Genomic DNA, 18818 nt, shown 5'->3' with positions numbered 1-18818 from the left:
CACAGTGCTCACCATAGCACATACCCTCCCCAATGTCTATCACCCAGTCACTCCATCCCTCCCACCCCCCACCACTCCAGCGAACCTCAGTTTTTTTCCTGAGATTAAGAATTCCTCATATCAGTGAGGTCATATGATACATGTCTTTCTCTGATTGACATATTTCGCTCAGCATAACACCCTCCAGTTGCATCCATGTCGTTGCAAATGGCAAGATCTCATTCCTTTTGAAGGCTGCATAATATTCCATTGTATATATATACCACTTCTTCTTTATCCACTCATCTGTTGATGGACATCTTGGCTCTTTCCACAGTTTGGCTATTGTGGACATTGCTGCTATAAACATTGGGGGTGCGCGTACCCCTTTGGATCCCTACATTTGTATCTTTGGGGTAAATACCCAGTAGTGCAATTGCTGGGTCATATGGTAACTCTATTTTGAACTTTTTGAGGAACCTCCATACTGTTTTCCAGAGTGGCTGCACCAGCTTGCATTCCTACCATCAGTGTAGGAGGGTTCCCCTTCTCCGCATCCCCTCCAACATCTGTCATTTCCTGACTTGTTAATTTTAGCCATACTGACTGGTGTGAGGTGATATCTCATTGAGGTTTTGATTTGGATTTCCCTGATTCTGAGAGATGTTGAGCACTTTTTCATGTGTCTGTTGGCCATTTGGATGTCTTCTTTGGAAAAATGTCTGTTCATGTCTTCTGCCCATTTCTTGATTGGATCATTTGTTCTTTGGGTGTTGAGTTTAAGAAGTTCTTTATAGGGTACCTGGGTGGCTCAGATGGTTAAGCATCTGCCTTCGGCTCTGGTCATGATCCCAGGGTCCTGGGATCAAGTTCCGCATCGGGCTCCCTGCTCAGCGGGGAGCCTGTCTCTCTCTGTCTCTCTGTCTCTTATGAATAAATAAAATCTTTTAAAAAAATAGTTCTTTATAGATTTGGGATACTAGCCCTTTATCTGATATGTCATTTGCAAATATCTTCTCCCATTCTGTCGGTTGTCTTTTGGTTTTGTTGACTGTTTCTTTTGCTGTGCAAAAGCTTTTTATCTTGATGAAGTCCCAATAGTTCATTTTTGCCCTTGCTTCCCTTGCTTTTGGCGATGTTTCTAGGAAGAAGTTGCTGCAACTGAGGTCGAAGAGGTTCCTGCCTGTGTTCTTCTTTAGGATTTTGATGGACTCCTGTCTCACACTGAGGTCTTTCAACCATTTTGAGTCTATTTTTGTGTGTGGTGTAAGGAAATGGTCCAGTTTCATTCTTCTGCATGTGGCTGTCCAATTTTCCCAACACCATTTGTTGAAGAGACTGTCTTTTTTCCATTGCACATTGTTTCCTGCTTTTTGAAGATTAGTTGAACATAGAGTTCAGGGTCCATTTCTGGGCACTCTACTCTGTTCCATTGATGTATGTGTCTGTTTTTGTGCCAGTACCATACTGTCTTGATGATGACAGCTTTGTAATAGAGCTTGAAGTCCGGATTGTGATGCCGCCAGCTTTGCTTTTCTTCTTCAACATTCCTCTGGCTATGCGGGGTCTTTTCTGGTTCCATACAAATTTAAGGATTATTTGTTCCATTTCTTTGAAAAAAGTTGATGGTATTTTGATAGGGATTGCTTTGAATGTATAGATTGCTCTAGGTAGCATTGACATCTTCACAATATTTGTTCTTGCAATCCATGAGCATGGAACGTTTTTCCATTTCTTTGTGTCTTCCTCAATTTCTTTCATGAGTATTTTATAGTTTTCTGAGTACAGATTCTTTGCCTCTTTGGTTAGATTTATTCCTAGGTATCTTACAGTTTTGGGTGCAATTTTAAATGGGATCGACTCCTTAATTTCTCTTTGTTCTGTCTTGTTGTTGGTGTATAGGAATGCCACTGATTTCTGTGCATTGATTTTATATCCTGCCACTTTACTGAATTCCTGTAGGAGTTCTAGCAGTTTTGAGGTGGAGTCTTTGGGGTTTTCCACATAAAGTATCATATCATCTGCAAAGAGTGAGAGTTTGACTTCTTCTTTGCCGATTTGGATGCCTTTGATTTCTTTTTGTTGTCTGATTGCTGTGCCTAGGACTTCTAATACTATGTTGAATAGCAATGGTGATAGTGGACATCCCTGCCATGTTCCTGACCTTAAGGGGAAAGCTCTCAGTTTTTCCCCATTGAGAATGATATTTGCTGTAGGTTTTTCATAGATGGCTTTTATGATATTGAGGTATGTACCCTCTATCCCTATACTCTGAAGAGTTTTGATCAAGAAAGGATGCTGTACTTTCTCAAATGCTTTTCTGCATCTATTGAGAAGATCATACGATTCTTGTTCTTTCTTTTGTTAATGTATTGTATCATGTTGATTTTTTTGAGGATGTTGAACCAACCTTGCAGCCCAGGGATAAATCCCACTTGGTCGTGGTGAATAATCCTTTTAATGTACTGTTGGATCCTATTGGCTAGTATTTTGGTGAGAATTTTTGCATCCATGTTCATCAAGGATATTGGACTTTAATCTCCTTTTTGATGGGGTCTCTGTCTGGTTTTGGGATCAAGGTAATGGGGGCCTCATAAAACGAGTTTGGAAGTTTTCCTTGCATTTCTATTTTTTGGAACAGTTTCAGAATAGGTATTAATTCTTCTTTAAATGTCGGTAGAATTCCCCTGGGAAGCCATCTGGCCCTGGGTTTTTTTTTTGTTGGGAGATTTTGGATGACTGCTTCAATTTCCTTAGTGGTTATAGGTCTGTTCAGGTTTTCTATTTCATCCTGGTTCAGTTTTGGTAGTTGATACATCTCTAGGAATGCACCCACTTCTTCCAGATTATCTAATTTGCTGGCATAGAGTTGCTCATAATATGTTCTTCTAATTGTTTGTATTTCTTTGGTGTTGGTTGTGATCTCTCCTCTTTCATTCATGATTTTGTTGATTTGGGTCATTTCTCTTCTCTTTTTGATAAGTCTGGCCAGGGGTTTATCAATCTTGTTAATTCTTTCAAAGAACCAGTTCCTAGTTTCGTTGATCTGTTCTACTGTTCTTTTGGTTTCTATTTCATTGATTTCTGCTCTGATCTTTATTATTTCTCTTCTCTTGCTGGGTTTAGGCTTTATTTGCTGTTCTTTCTCTGGCTCCTTTAGGTGGAGGGTTAGGTTGTGTACTTGAGACCTTTCTTGTTTCTTGAGAAAGGCTTGTATTGCTATGTACTTTCCCCTTAGGACTGCCTTTGCTGCATCCCAAAGATTTTGAATATTTGTGTTTTCATTTTCCTTTGTTTCCACGAATTTTTTAAATTCTTCTTTAATTTCCTGGTTGACCCATTCATTCTTTAGTAGGATGCTCTTTAGCCTCCATGTATTTGAGTTCTTTCTGACTTTCCTCTTGTGATTGAGTTCTAGTTTCAAAGCATTGTGGTCTGAAAATAGGCAGGGAATGATCCCAATCTTTTGGTACTTGTTGAGACCTGATTTATGACCTAGGATGTTATTGATTCTGGAGAATGTTCCATGGGCACTAGAGAAGAATGTGTATTCTTTTGCTTTGGGATGGAATGTTCTGAATATGTCTGTGAAGTCCATTTGGTCCAGTGTGTCATTTAAAGTCTTTATTTCCTTTTTGATTTTTTGTTTAGATGATCTGTCCATTTCAGTGAGGGTGCTGTTAAAGTCCCCCACTATTATTGTATTGTTGTCGATGTGTTTCTTTGCTTTTGTTATTAATTGCCTTATATAATTGGCTGCTCCCATGTTAGGGGCATAGATATTTACAATTGTTAGAACTTCTTGTTGGATAGACCCTTTAAGAATGATATAGTGTCCTTCCTCATATCCTATTACAGTCTTTGGTTTAAAATCTAATTTGTCTGATATAAGGATTGCCACCCCAGCTTTCTTTTGGTGTCCATTAGCATGGTAAATGGTTTTCCACCCCCTCACTTTCAATCTGGGCGTGTCTTTGGGTCTAAAATGAGTCTCTTGCAGACAGCATATCGATGGGTCTTTTTTTTTTATCCAATCTGATAGCCTGTGTCTTTTGATTTGGGCATTTAGCCCATTTACATTCAGGGTAACTATTGAAAGATAGGAATTTAGTGCCATCGTATTGCCTGTAAGGTGACTGTTACTGTATATTGTCTATGTTCCTTTCTGGTCTATGTTGCTTTTAGGCTCTCTCTTTGCTTAGAGGACCCCTTTCAAGATTTCTTGTAGGGCTGGTTTTGTGTTTGCAAATTCCTTTAGTTTTTGTTTGTCCTGGAAGCTTTTTATCTCCTTCTATTTTCAATGACAGCCTAGCTGGATAGACTATTCTTGGCTGCATATTTTTCTCATTTAGTGCTCTGAATATATCCTGCCAGTCCTTTCTGGCCTGCCAGGTCTCTGTGGATAGGTCTGTTGCCAATCTAATGTTTCTACCCTTGTAGGTTACAGATCTCTTCTCCCGAGCTGCTTTCAGGATTTTCTCTTTGTCTCTGAGATTCGTAAGTTTTACTATTAGATGTCGGGTGTTGACCTATTTTTATTGATTTTGAGAGGGGTTCTCTGTACCTCCTGGATTTTGATGCCCGTTTCCTTCCCCAAATTAGGGAAGTTCTCTGCTCTAATTTGCTCCAGTATACCTTCTGCCCCTGTGTCTCTTTCTTCTTCTTCTGGGATCCCAATTATTCTAATGTTGTTTCGTCTTATGGTATCACTTATCTCTCAAATTCTGCCCTCATGATCCACTAGTTGTTTATCTCTCTTTTTCTCAGCTTCTTTTTTTGCCATCATTTTGTCTTCCATATCACTGATTCTCTCTTCTGCCTCATTTATCCTAGCAGTTAGAGCCTCTGTTTTTTTTTTAAGATTTTATTTATTTATATGAGAGAGAGAGAATGAGAGAGAGCAAGCACATGAGAGGGGGGAGGGTCAGAGGGAGAAGCAGACTCCCTGACGAGCAGGGAGCCCGGTGCGGGACTCGATCCAGGGACTCCAGGATCATGACCTGAGCCGAAGGCAGTCGCTCAACCAACTGAGCCACCCAGGCGCCCAGAGCCTCCGTTTTTTATTGCACCTCATTAATAGCCTTTTTGATTTCGACTTGGTTAGATTTTAGTTCTTTTATTTCTCCAGAAAGGGTTTCTCTAATATCTTCCATGCTTTTTTCAAGCCCAGCTAGTATCTTTAAAATCATCATTCTAAAACTCTAGTTCAGACATCTTACTAATGTCTGTATTGATTAGGTCTCTGGCAGTCAGTACTGCCTCTTGTTCTTTTGTTGAGGTGATTTTTTCTGTCTTGTCATTTTGTCCAGAGGAGAATAGATGAATGAGAGAACAAAATGTTAACAGGGTACCAACGTCCCCAGAAAATATACACTAAACAAATCAGAAAAGACCTGAAACCGGGGAAAAAGAAAGGGAAAGAAAGAAAAAAGAAAAAAAAAAGAAAAAGATAAAAACAAACAAAAAGAAAACAAACTGAAAAAAAAACCCAGAATATGATCAAATATGATCAGGCTGGTGCATAGATCAGTGCCACACACTAGATTTTGGGTGTATTTTGGTCTGTTAAATGAAACTGCCTCCCAAAATTTTAAAGAAAGAAAAACTTATATATGTACAAAAATAAGGGTTAATATGATGAAGGGATGGAATATGACTGTAAAGATGAAAATTATAAAAGATTTTATAAAAGGAATTGATAAAATAAGAAGTTGGTTGAAAAAAGAAAGAAGAGGATAAAAAAAAAGGGAGAGAATATGATCAGGCAGGAGACTAGAACAAAGTCATACACTAGAGACTTAGGATATATTTTGATCTGTTAGAAGAAACTGTATCTCAAAATTTTGTAAAGAGAGGAGCGCCTGGGTGGCTCAGTCGTTAAGCGTCTGCCTTCGGCTCAGGTCATGATCCCAGGGTCCTGGGATCGAGCCCCGCATCGGGCTCCCTGCTCGGCGGGAAGCCTGCTTCTCCCTCTCCCACTCCCCCTGCTTGTGTTCCCTCTCTCACTGTGTCTCTCTCTGTCAAATAAATAAAATCTTAAAAAAAAAAATTTTTGTAAAGAGAGCAACTTACATATATATACCAAAAATAAGGGTAACTACTATGAAGGGATAGAATATGACTCTAAAAATGAAAAATAAAAAATATTTTTTAAAAGAGGGATTGATAAGATTTTGGTTGAAAAATGGAAAAAGAAAAGTTCAAAAAAAAAAAAGACAGTTAAAAAAATTAACTTTGAAAGACTAAAGAATCATGGTAAAAAAGCCATGAATTCTATGTGCGGTATTCCCCTAGCGCTGGAGGGGATTCTCCAGCCATTCTCATTGATCGGTAAACTTGGTCTTGGCTGGCTGTTCTTGCTGATCTTCTGGGGCAGGGGCCTGTTGCCATGGTTCCCAAATGTCTTTGCCGGAGGCGGAATTGCCCCATCCTTGCTGGTCTGGGCTACATAATCTGCTTGGGTTTGCTCTCGGGAGCTTTTGTTCCCTGCAAGCTTTCCGTTTGGCTTTGGAGGATGAGGGTGAAAATGGCGGCCTCCCAATCTGCACCCTGAGGAGCTGAGAACTCGGGGCTCCACTCCTCAGTGAGTCCCCAGAGACAAGCAGTCAATCACTCCCAACTCGCCGGTCTCCGGCCACACCCCGTGCTCACCCGGCCTGTTACCGAGCGTTTCTATCTCTGGCACACGACCGCATGTGCAGTCTCCAAATCCAGTAGATCCCTGTGGCAAGCTCCCGTGCCGCTCCTCCCGGGGGAGGAAGGAGAGTCTCCCTGGATCTGCTGCTTGTTGGGTCCCTGTTGGAAGAGCAGTGGCCCAACTGTGCCACGGATCATGGTTTATGGCAACCCGAGCTGAGAGTCTGCGCCTGGGCTCCATCTTTGCAGCCAGCTTCCATGCTCCAATACCTGGGAGCTCTGCCACACTCAGGCACCCCCGGTCTTTCTGTGACCCCAAGGGTCCTGAGACCACACTGTCCCAGCGAGGGTTCCACCCCCCGCTTAGCCACTGGAGCAACGTCCCTCAGTGGAGCAGACTTCTAAAAGTTCTGATTTTGTGCTCCGCAGCTCTATCACTTGCCAGAAGCAGCCAACGGAGGCTCCCTACCCCTGCCGTCTATCTTCTCGAATATCGCCTCAGATTCACTTCTCCGCATGTCCTACCTTCCATTAAGTGGTCACTTTTCTGTTGAGAGAGTTGTTGCTATTCTTTTCTTCGATCTCCTGTTGAGTTCGTAGGTGTTCAGAATGGTTTGATCCCTGGATCCAGCTGAATTCCTGGAACCAGACAAAATCCAGGTCTCCTACTCCTCCGCCATCTTGCTCCTCCCCCCCACATAATTTTTCTTTATACTGGTAAAATCACAGTATAAATTTTAATTAGTATTTGCCACTTTATAGTAACATGTTTTGTGATTTTTCATAGTCTTTTTAATATTCCTTTTTAACATTTGAAGAATATATCATTAAGTGGAGTTACTATAATCTAGCCTACAATTTTAATATTACTGGATATTTTATTTTTTATTTTTTAAATTACTTTATTTTATTTTTAAATTTATAGATATGGTTTATTTTTCTTTATTATGTTCAGTTAGCCAATGTATAGTACATAGTTTTTGATATAGTGTCCATTGATTCATTATTTAAGTATAACACCCAGTGCTTATCACAACACATGCCCTCCTCAATATCCATTACCCTGTTACCCCCTTCCCCCCACCCTCCTCCCCTCTGAAACCTTCAGATTGTTTCCTGGGGTCCATAGTCTCTCATGGTTCATCTCCCTCTCTGATTTCTCCCCCTTTGGTTTTCCCTCCCTTCCCCTATGTCCTCCACAGAATTCCTTATGTTCCACATATGAGTGAAACCTTATGATAATTGTTTTTCTCTGCTTGACTTACTTCACTTAACATAATCCCCTCCAGTTCCATCCATGTTGATGCAAATGGTGGGTATTTATCCTTTCTTTTTTTTTTTTTTTGGAATTAAAAAAAATTTTTTTTATTGTTATGTTAATCCCCATACATTACATCATTAGTTTTAGATGTAGTGTTCCATGATTCATTATTTGTGCATAACACCCAGTGCTCCAAACAGAACGTGCCCTCCTCAATACCCATCACCAGGCTAACCCATCCTCCCACCCCGCTCCCCTCTAGAACCCTCAGTTTGTTTTTCAGAGTCCATAGTCTCTCATAGTTCATCTACCCCTCCGATTTCCCCCCCTTCATTCTTCCCCTACTTCTTTTTTTTTTTTCTTAACATATATTGCATTATTTGTTTCAGAGGTACAGATCTGAGATTCAACAGTCTTGCACACTTCACAGTGCTTACCAGAGCACATACCCTCCCCAGTGTCTATCACCCAGTCACCCCATCCCTCCCACCCCACCCCCCACTCCAGCAACCCTCAGTTTGTTTCCTGCGATTAAGAATTCCTCATATCAGTGAGGTCATATGATACATGTCTTTCTCTGTTTGACTTATTTCGCTCAGCATAATACCCTCCAGTTCCATCCACGTCATTGCAAATGGCAAGATCTCATTCCTTTTGATGGCTGCATAATATTCCATTGTATATATATATACCACATCTTCTTTATCCATTCATCTGTTGATGGACATCTTGGCTCTTTCCACAGTTTGGCTATTGTGGACATTGCTGCTATAAACATTGGGGTGCACGTACCCTTTTGGATCCCTACTTTTGTATCTTTGGGGTAAATACCCAGTAGTGCAATTGCTGGATCATATGGTAGCTCTATTTTCAACTTTTTGAGGAAACTCCATACTGTTTTCCAGAGTGGCTGCACCAGCTTGCATTCCCACCAACAGTGTAGGGGGGTTCCCCTTTATCCGCATCCCCGCCAACATCTGTCATTTCGTATTTATCCTTTCTGATGGCTGAGTAATATTCTATTGTATAAATGTACCACATCTTCTTTATCCATTCCTCTGTTGAAGGGCATCTCGGTTCCTTCCACAGTTTGGCTATTGTGGACATTGCTGCTATGAACATTGGGGTGCATATGGCCCTTCTTTTCACTACATCTGAGTCTTTGGGGTAAATACCTAGTAGTGCGGTTGCTGGGTCATAGGGTAGCTCTATTCTTAACATCTTGAGGAACCTCCATACTGTTTTCCAGAGTGGCTGTACCAGCTTCCATTCCCACCAGCAGTATAAGAGGGTTCCCCTTTCTCCACATCCTCGCCAACATTTGCTGTTTCCTGTTTTGTTAATTTTTGCCATTCTGACTGGTGTAAGGTGGTATCTCATGGTGGTTTTGATTTGTATTTCCCTGATGGCTACTGACGTTGAGCATTTTTTCATGTCTGTTAGCCATTTGTATGTCTTCTTTGGAGAAGTGTCTGTTCATGTCTTCTGCCCATTTTTTGACTGGGTTATTAGTTTTTTGAGTGTTGAGTTTGATAAGTTCTTTATAGGTCTTGGATATCAGCCCTGCATCTCTAATGTCATTTGCAAATATCTTCTCCCATTCTGTGGGTTGCCTCTTAGTTTTGTTGACTGTTTCCTTTGCTGTGCAGAAGCTTTTTACCTGGATGAAGTCCCAAAAGTTCATTTTTGCTTTTTTTCCCCTTGCCTTTGGAGATGTGTCTTGAAAGAAGTCACTGTGGCCAATGTCGAAGAGGTTACTGCCTAGGTGCTCCTCTAGGATTTTGAGGGATTCCTGTCTCACATTGAGGTCTTTCATCCATTTAGAGTTTATCTTTGTGTATAGTGTAAGGGAATGGTCCAGTTTCATTCCTCTCTATGTAGCTGTCCAATTTTCCCAGCACCACTTATTGAAGAGACTTTTTTTCCATTGGATATTTTTTCCTGACTTGTCAAAGATTAGTTGACCATAGAGTTAAGGGTCCATTACTGGATATTTTAATTTGTCTCAAATTTTTTGTGATTTTGATATAATGACTATTGATATCTATGTAGCAGGTTATCTAATCTGCTTTTCCTTCTACTGAAAATGCGGAATTTAAGGCAAATCTCTAGAGATTAAGACTATAGAATGAAAGTGCGTGAATTGAGAGAATTCTTAGTAGATATGTAAAATTATTTTTCCAATCTAAAACTTAACACTTTACAGTGCTACTGAAGTATTTCCATAGACAAATTTTTGTGTATTTTCTGGAACCAGAGAACGTGTTTATTCTTTTCTGCATGTATAAAACATTACTTTTAGCTTTTCATTTTTATGATTTCCAGTTAGATTCAACATTCCCTCTATGTTTATTTGTTGCTTATATTTTCTCTTTTGCTGTCCTTCCACATCCTTTGCTTAACTATCTCTTCGTATTTTGATAGTTTACCTCTTAATTAGTATGAATTCTTAATAGATTAACACTTTGTTCTTCAAATTTTTTCCAAATACTTTTCCAACTTGTGGTTTTCCTTATTTTTGACTTGTTATTTTAATTTTCATTAAGGTAAGATTTTCGTAGATCCCCGAAAAAATATGAATTAAATTTTCTTTTGACTTGATATTTTTCTGTCTCATCCATATGGTAACTACAATGTTTTATGTTTAAGGCATGGGACAGATTGATATTTTAAAAATGTTAACTTTTTTCCAAAATACTTTATTAAAAATGTGCCACACTTTTCCCTTATTCATTCCCTCCCATTCATTAATCCCTCCTTATTCATTCATCAAGTACTTACTGAGCAGCTCTTATGGACCTGGCACTATGGCAATGTTGAGATGAACTTGGACATAGCTGATAGAAAAATATAGGTTCAGAAATATAGGTTCAAATATTTTAAAGATGAACAGGAGAAGCATATTATAGATCATAAAATTTCTATCTTTATCTGTAATTTACATCCTCTTATGCTTAACATTATATCATAAACAGTTTTTCACATATCATCAAATACTTGGGTAACACATGTTTATAATGGCTACATAGTAGTCCATTATATTTATGTCTCAAGATTTATTTAATCTATTTTCAAATAATGGGCGTTTGCTTGCTTTCATTTTTTACTATTATAAACAATGCTGAAATAATAATTGTAACTTATTCTTTAAAAGGGATGCTTTTATTTTATTTATTTTTTGGAATAATCTCAATAACTTTCATAGTGAATTATGAATAGTGAATTATGAAAGGGGAGATAGAGATAATTAAATGCATACTCTATTACAGTCATTCTAGTGAAACAGTAAAATTCATTTAGAGTTGGATCTTAGAACTGGAAATAATCTTTATATTAATTTAGTTATAAACCTTATGAGGTGACAGAAACACATTTACAGTATGGTTGATGTTTCTCTTACTTCTGCCCCCAAACCCAGTGATGGTTAGAGCACTTTATAAAGCCACACAGGTTATTTCTGAATAATCCTCATTATTAGAAAGTTCTTCACATTTAACTGTATATATAACTCTCTGTGTGCCTCGCCCATCTTTCCTTGTGGAACAGCAAAAAGTATATACTCCATTTCCATGACAGTTTTTCACGTTTTTTCAGATTGCTGTTTCTGGGTCTTTTTCTCTTTATTGAAGTTAATTGACATACAAGATTAGTTTCAGGTATACAACATAATGATTTGACATTTGCATACAATGAAAAATGATCACCACAGTAAGTCTTAGTTACTATCTACCGCCATACAAAGTTACAGTTTTTTTTCTTGTGATGGGAACTTTTAAGATTTACTTTCTTAGCATCTTTCAAATTTTCAATACAATATTATTGGCCATAGTCACCATGCTGTACATTAGATCCTTATGACTTATTTATTTTATAACTGGAAGTTTGTACCTCTTGATCTCCTTCACCTATTTCACCCCCTTCACCCCGGCCCTCTGGCATCAGTCTGTTTTCTATATCTGAGTTTTTTTTGTTTTCATTTGTTTTATTTTTTGGATTCCACATATAAGTGAAATTATGCAGTATTTTTCTTTCGTTGTCTGACTTATTTCACTTAGCATAATACCCTCAAGTTCCATGCATGCTGTCACAAATGGCAAAATTTCATTTTTTATGGTTGAGTATTCAAATAATGGGCGTTTGCTTGCTTTCATTTCACACACAGTATTCCTGTGTGTGTGTGTGTGTGTGTGTGTATGTGTATATCTTTATCCATTCTTCCATTGATATAGTAGGTTAGTTATTGTAAATGAAGCTGCCCTGAAACTACAGATGCATATATCTTGTGAATTAGAGTTTTTGTTTTCTTTGGATAAATATCTAGAAGTGGAATTGCTGGATAATATGTATATAGTAGTTCTATTAATTTTTTAAGGAACCTCCATACTGTTTTACATGGTGACTGTACCAACAGTGCACAAGGGTTTCATTGTCTCCAAATCCTTGCTAACACTTATCTTTTCTTGTCCTTTTTGATGATAGCCATTCTAACAGGTGTAAGATAATATCTCATCATGGTTGGACTTACATTGCTCTGATGATGAGTGATGTTGAGCATTTTCATATACCTGTTGGCCATCTGTATGTCTTCTTTGGAAAAATGTCTGTTCAAGTCCTCTGCCCATTTTTTTATTAGATTGTTATTTTGATATTGAGTTGTATGAGTTTTTAAATATATTTTAGATGCTAACCCCTTATTGGATATATCATTTGCAAATATCTTCTCCCATTCGGTAGATTGCTTTTTTATTGTGTTGATGGTTTCCTTTGCTGTGCAGATGCCTTTTACTTTGATGTAATCCCATTTGTTTAATTTTGTTTTTGTGACCATTGACTTTGGAGTCTCATTAAAAATAAAAATATCACCAAGATCGATGTCAAGGAGCTTACTGCCTCTTTTTATTTCTAGGAGTTTCATGGTTTCTGGCCTTTCATTGAAGTCTTTAAATTTTGAATTAATTTTGTGTTTTATTCTTTTGTATTTAGCTTTCTAATTTTCCCAACACTATTTATTAAATGACTGTCCTTTCCCCATTGTATATTCATGCCTACTTTGTTGTGAACTAATCGACCATATATGCGTGGGTTTATTTCTGGGCTTTTTATTCTTGTTTCATTGATTGATGTTCCTGTTTTTATGCCAGTACCATAGAGTTTTGAGTACTATAGCTTTGTAGTACAGTTCGAAATTAGGGAGCATGATGCCTCCACCTTTGTTCGTTCTTCCTTTTTTATTATTATGTTCAATTAGCCAACATATAGTACATCATTAGTTTTTGATGTAGTGTTCAACAATTCATTAGTTGCATATAACACCCAGTGCTTTCAATAAATGGTGCTGGGAAAATTGGACAGCCACATGCAGAAGAATGAAACCGGACCATTCTTTTACACCATACACAAAGATAAATACAAAATGGATGGAAAACCCAAATGTGAAACAGGAATCCATCAAAATCCTAGAGGAGAACATAGGCAGTAACCTCTTTGACATCAGCCACAGCAACTTCTTTCAAGACACGTCTCCAAAGGCAAGGGAAACAAAAGCAAAAATGAACTTTTGGGACTTCATCAAGGTAAAAAGCTTCTGCACAGCAAAGGAAACAGTCAGCAGAACTAAGAGACAGCCAACAGAATGGGAGAAGATATTTGCAAATGACATAACAGATAAAGGGCTGGTATCCAAGATCTATAAAGAACTCAAACTCAACACACAAAAAACAAATAATCCAGTCAAGAAATGGGTAGATGACATGAACAGACACTTCTCCAAAGAAGACATACAAATGGCTAACAAACACATGAAAAAAATGTTCAACATCAGTAGCCATCAGGGAAATACAAATCAAAACCACAATGAGATACCACCTTACACCAGTTAGAATGGCAAAAATTAACAAGACAGGAAAGAACAAATGTTGGCGAGGATGTGGAGAAAGGGGAGCCTTTCTCTTTGGTAAGATTGCTTTGGCTATTCAGAATCTTTTGTGGTTCTCTCTCTCTCTCTCTCTCTATATATATATATATATTTTGCTATTGCTATCAATTTCTCCCTTTAGGTCTGTTAATATTTGCTTTATATATTTAGTTGCTCCTATGTGGGGTACATAAATATATACAAGTGCTGTATCTTCCTGCTGGGATGACCCCATTATCATTATGTAATGCTTATCTTTGTCTTTTATTACAGTCTTTGTATTAGAAGCCTATTTTGTCTGATATAACCATAGCTACCCCAGCTTTCTATTGGTTTCCATTTGCATGAAACATCTTTTTCCATCCCTTCACTTTCAGTCTGTATGTGTTATTATATCTGACATGAGTCTCTTATAGGCAACATATGGATGGGTCTTGTTTATTTAACCATTCAGCTGGTCTGTGTTTTTTGATTGGAGAATTTAAATTTACATTTAAATTATTCACATTTAATTATTGATAAGTGTGTACTTCTTGCCAGTTTGTCAACATTTTCTAGTTGTTTTGTAGTTCCTCTCTGTTACTATCTTCCCTTGCTTTCTTCCCTTTTGGTTTGGTGACTTTCTATAGTGTGATGCTTAGAGTCCTTTCTCATTATCTTTTGTGTATCTACCTAGTGCCTTTTGCTTTGTGGTTTCCATGTTGCTCACATAGAATAGCTATATATATATAATAGTTCATTTTAAGTTGATAGCAAGTTAAGTTTGAATGCATTCCAAAACTCCACATTTTTACTTTCTACTTTCCCCTTACGTGTTTCTGATGTCACATTTCACTCACATCTTTTTATTTTGTGTATCTCTTATTATAGTTATTTTTATTACTTTTGCCTTTTAACCTTCATACACATAAGTGATTAATCCTCTACATTTACTACATATTTATCCTTATTAGGGAGATTTTTACTTTCTTATGTTTTCTTCTTACTAATTAGTGTCCTTTCTTTTTAGCTTAAATGAATCCCTATAATATTTCTTGTTGGCCCAGTTTATTTTATTTTTTAAAAAGATTTTATTTATGGGGCACCTGGGTGGCTCAGTCATTAAGCATCTGCCTTCGGCTCAGGTCATGATCCCAGCATCCTGGGATTGAGCCCCACATCGGGCTCCCTGCTCAGCAGGAAGCCTGCTTCTCCCTCTTCCATTCCTGCTTGTGTTCCCACTCTTGCTATCTCTCTCTGTCAAATAAATAGATAAAACCTTTTAAAAAAAGATTTTATTTATTTGAGAAAGAGAGATAGTGAGAAAGAGAGAGCACGAGCAGGGGAGGGAGAGGGAGAAGCAGGCTACCTGCTGAGCAGGGAACCTGACGCCGGGCTCGATTCCAGGACCCTGGGATCATGACCTGAGCCGAAGGCAGAAGCTTAGCCAACTGAGCCATCCAGGTGCCCCTGTTGGCCCAGTTTAGTAGTGATGAACTCCTTTAGTTTTTGTTTGTCTGGAAAGCTCTCTCTCTTTTCCTCAATTCTGAATAACCTTGGCAGGTAGTGTATTCTTGGTGGAATTTTTTTGCATTCAGCACTTTGAATATATCATGCCACTCCCTTCTGGCCTGCAAAGTTTCTGCTGAGAAATATACTGATTGTCTAATGGAGTTTCCCTCGTATGTAACAAGTTGTTTTTCCTCTTGCTGCTTTTAACATTCTCTCTTATCTTTAAAATTTGACATTTAATTATGTGTTTTGGTGTGGATCTCTTTGGGTTTGTATTGTTTGGAACTTTCTGGGCTTCCTTTATCTGGATGTCTGTTTCCTTCCCCAAGTTAGGGGATTTTTCAGCATTATTTCTTCAAATAAGTTTTCTTCCCCCCCTTCTCCTTCTGGTACCTCTGTAATGAGAATGTTATTCTGTTTTATGTTGACCTATAGGTCCCTTAACCCATGTTCACTTCTTAGAACTCTTTTTGTTTTTGCAGCTCTGTTGAGGGAGTTACACTGTCTTGTCTTCCAGATCATTGATTCCTTCTGCTTTGTCTAGTCTGCTATTGAATCTCTCTAGTATACTTTTCAGTTCAGTTTTTGCATTCTTTAGCTCTGTGACTTCTGTTTGGTACTTTCTCATACTTTCCATCTCTTTGTTGAAGTTCTTGTCATGTTCGTCCATTCTTCTCCTGAGTTTGATGAGCATCTTTATGAACATTATTTTGAACTCTTTATCAAGTAAATTACTTATCTCTATTTCGTTACAGTTTATTTCTGTAGTTTTATCTTGCTCTTTCATTTGGAATGTATTCCTCTGTCTCCTCATTTTGCTTGACTCTCTGTATTTGTTTCTATGGGTAAGGTGACATAGCTATCTCTCCCAGTCTTAAGGGAGTGGCCTTGTGTAGGAGATGAAACTTCTTGTTTAACCTTGCCCTACCTCTTGGTTGTCTCTCAAACTTTTGTGAATGTCTAAGCAGCCTGATTTATTCTTGATAGATACCAGTTGTTGAGGGAGAGCCAAGTCCTCTGAGTGTTCCAGAGGGAGGGATCCCAATCAGCCCCTAGTTTCAGGCTGACTGGAACCTAGACTCTCCGGTAGCATGCTTAAATTACACAAATATATACAGTCCTATGGGACAGCAGTTATAAACTCTGCTGACCTTCAGACCAGGTGATCTGGAGATGTCTCCTTGGAGACAGTTGCACAAACGAGGGCTCCAGGCAAGTGTATGAGCTCCTTTCTGGGAGGTACTGGCAAGCTGTAGCAAGGCCAAGGGAGAATACAAAGATGGCACTTCCTGGCCTATGTTTCCTGAGAGTACTTCTGTAGCCTCCAGATGTGTGGTCATCTTGAAGCCTGCCCCTTAGGCTGAAGCTCCAGGACAAGTAAATAGGCCTTTTTCACAGGAAGACTGGGAGTGTATTTTGGCCTTCTGTCTGTGCAGTGCTCTGGAGGTGGTAGCCTGCCAAGAACTGTCTCTCCAATTGTTTCAAACCCATGGGGCCCAGAAATGCAATCCTTTCTGGCCACCAGAGCCAGGCACATAAAGGTTGTCCTCTCTGTGGGCTATGCGCACCCACTGGCTTTACTGGGGCTGTGGGGGAAGCATGGGTGTGGGGTGCTTGTCACAGGGACCAGGTCCACCCACAGCACTAGCTGGTTAGTGGAAGAGTGCAAAAATTGCAGTGCAAGCACCAGTGTTGGCAAGATTGAGGTCCACCAGTGCCTGTGTTCCTGAGAGAGTCCTAATAGGCTCCTGCTCCTCTGGAAGACACTGTAAGATTAGTAAATGAATCTCCTTCACATTTGGTCTAGGTGCTTTTCCAACTGCTCCTTTTGTGCTGGGTCCTAGGGCAAGCAAGTCTGTGCATAAGCCCTTTAAAAGCAGTGTCATTTCCCTATAGCCCTATGGTTCTCCTGGATATAAGCCCCATTGGTTTTCAAAGACAGATGTTTTGGGAGCTCATTTTTCTTTTGCAGTTCCCAAGAGTTAAGATGCCTAATGTGGGGCACAAACACTTGCTTCTCAGGGAGAAACTTTATATTTGTAACATCTCTCCTGGTCTCCTGGTTGTGGGTCACAACACAGAGGCAGAGAGATGGTAAGATTTTTGGTGAGACCACATCTCTGCCTCTCCTATCTCGATGAGGCCCTCTTATCTTTTGTTCTGGAGGAGCTGTTCAGCTAGTTTTCAGGTCTTTTTAAGAGGGAGTTATGTCATATGTAGCTATAGGTTTGTAGTGTCTATGGGAGGAAGTAAATTGAGGGTCTTCCTATGCCATCATCTTGAGCTGCCTTCCTCTGAGTCTTTCTTGCACCAGGCTACAATTCTTTGTTCCTTCAGCCATTCCCCATGTGTTTGGTTAAAATAATTAAGAACATGTATTACTGAAGAGAATATTTTAGGATTATGAGGCTCTTTGTGATAAATAAGGACCTCTCCTATGTATTATATTCTGGTTACTGGTTTTGCCTGACTCTACAGGAGCGAAGTATTTTCTGCAATTTAGGAGGCAGAGAGTGAGGTGGTTGAGAACCTTGGATTCTGGAGTTAGACAGTCCAGTTTTGTCAAGTACTACCTCTATGACCTCAGTGAGGTCACTACACCTCTCTAACCCTAGGTTCCATGTCTATAAAATAAGGAACTTAAAAATTCCTACCTGATATTATTATTCTGAGAATTAATGAGGCAATGCATTTGAAGAACCTAATATAGTTATGGATTCATACTAGGTACTCAGGAAAAGTGCTTGCTATTTTAATTATATCAATGACTTTAAATATGCATTTTGCTATTATAGAAAGCATTTTACTTTGGAGTTGGATACACATGTGTTAGGACCTCAGTTTCCTGACTTGTAGCTTGTTGACCTTGAGTAAGTTATTTGAGTTGTAAAGTGAGTATTATAACTACATTGTTAGGCTGTTATGTGATAAAAAGTACTTTTCATGGTTTTTGGTATCTAATAGGTACTCCATAGAAGACAGTTAGCATTATTGTATTTGATTATGAGTCAGTGAATCTGAGTATAGTTTGCCTAATGTTGATGCTACAAATAATCACTCTCAGTTGGTTTTGGTAAATAAAACAGACGTATGATCATGCTGCCTCAATATGAAGCTATAAAAATCAATAGAAAGAGCATCAAAGTGAATCACTGCCACCAAAGAATGGAATCTATTTTTTTATGAGTTGGGGAAAATACAGATTGCTTGTGTGAGACAAAATTATATAACTTTTTGAATTTGATTACACAAAACCTTGACAAATGATTTAAGATAACTCCATCTAAATTAGAGGAGGCTTATTTTTCTTGATAAGTGTATTCAAGTCAATTTAACTCAACAGGCACTTTGGAAGACCAAAAAGCCATGGGAGACACGAAGATCAGTAATGCACAGCTTAGACAAGTCACGAGCTCTTGCTTAACATGGCATTTCTGCCACAGCTCCTAACTGGCTTCTCAGCTTTCACTCTGCTGCCCTTCAATATATTCTCCAGATAGCATGGTGGATCTTCTTAAAATGTGATACAGATCAAAC

The sequence above is a fragment of the Neomonachus schauinslandi genome, chromosome 13 (genome assembly GCF_002201575.2).
Source record: "Neomonachus schauinslandi chromosome 13, ASM220157v2, whole genome shotgun sequence".
Classification (NCBI taxonomy): Eukaryota; Metazoa; Chordata; class Mammalia; order Carnivora; family Phocidae; genus Neomonachus; species Neomonachus schauinslandi.
This window is presented reverse-complemented; position numbering follows the sequence as displayed.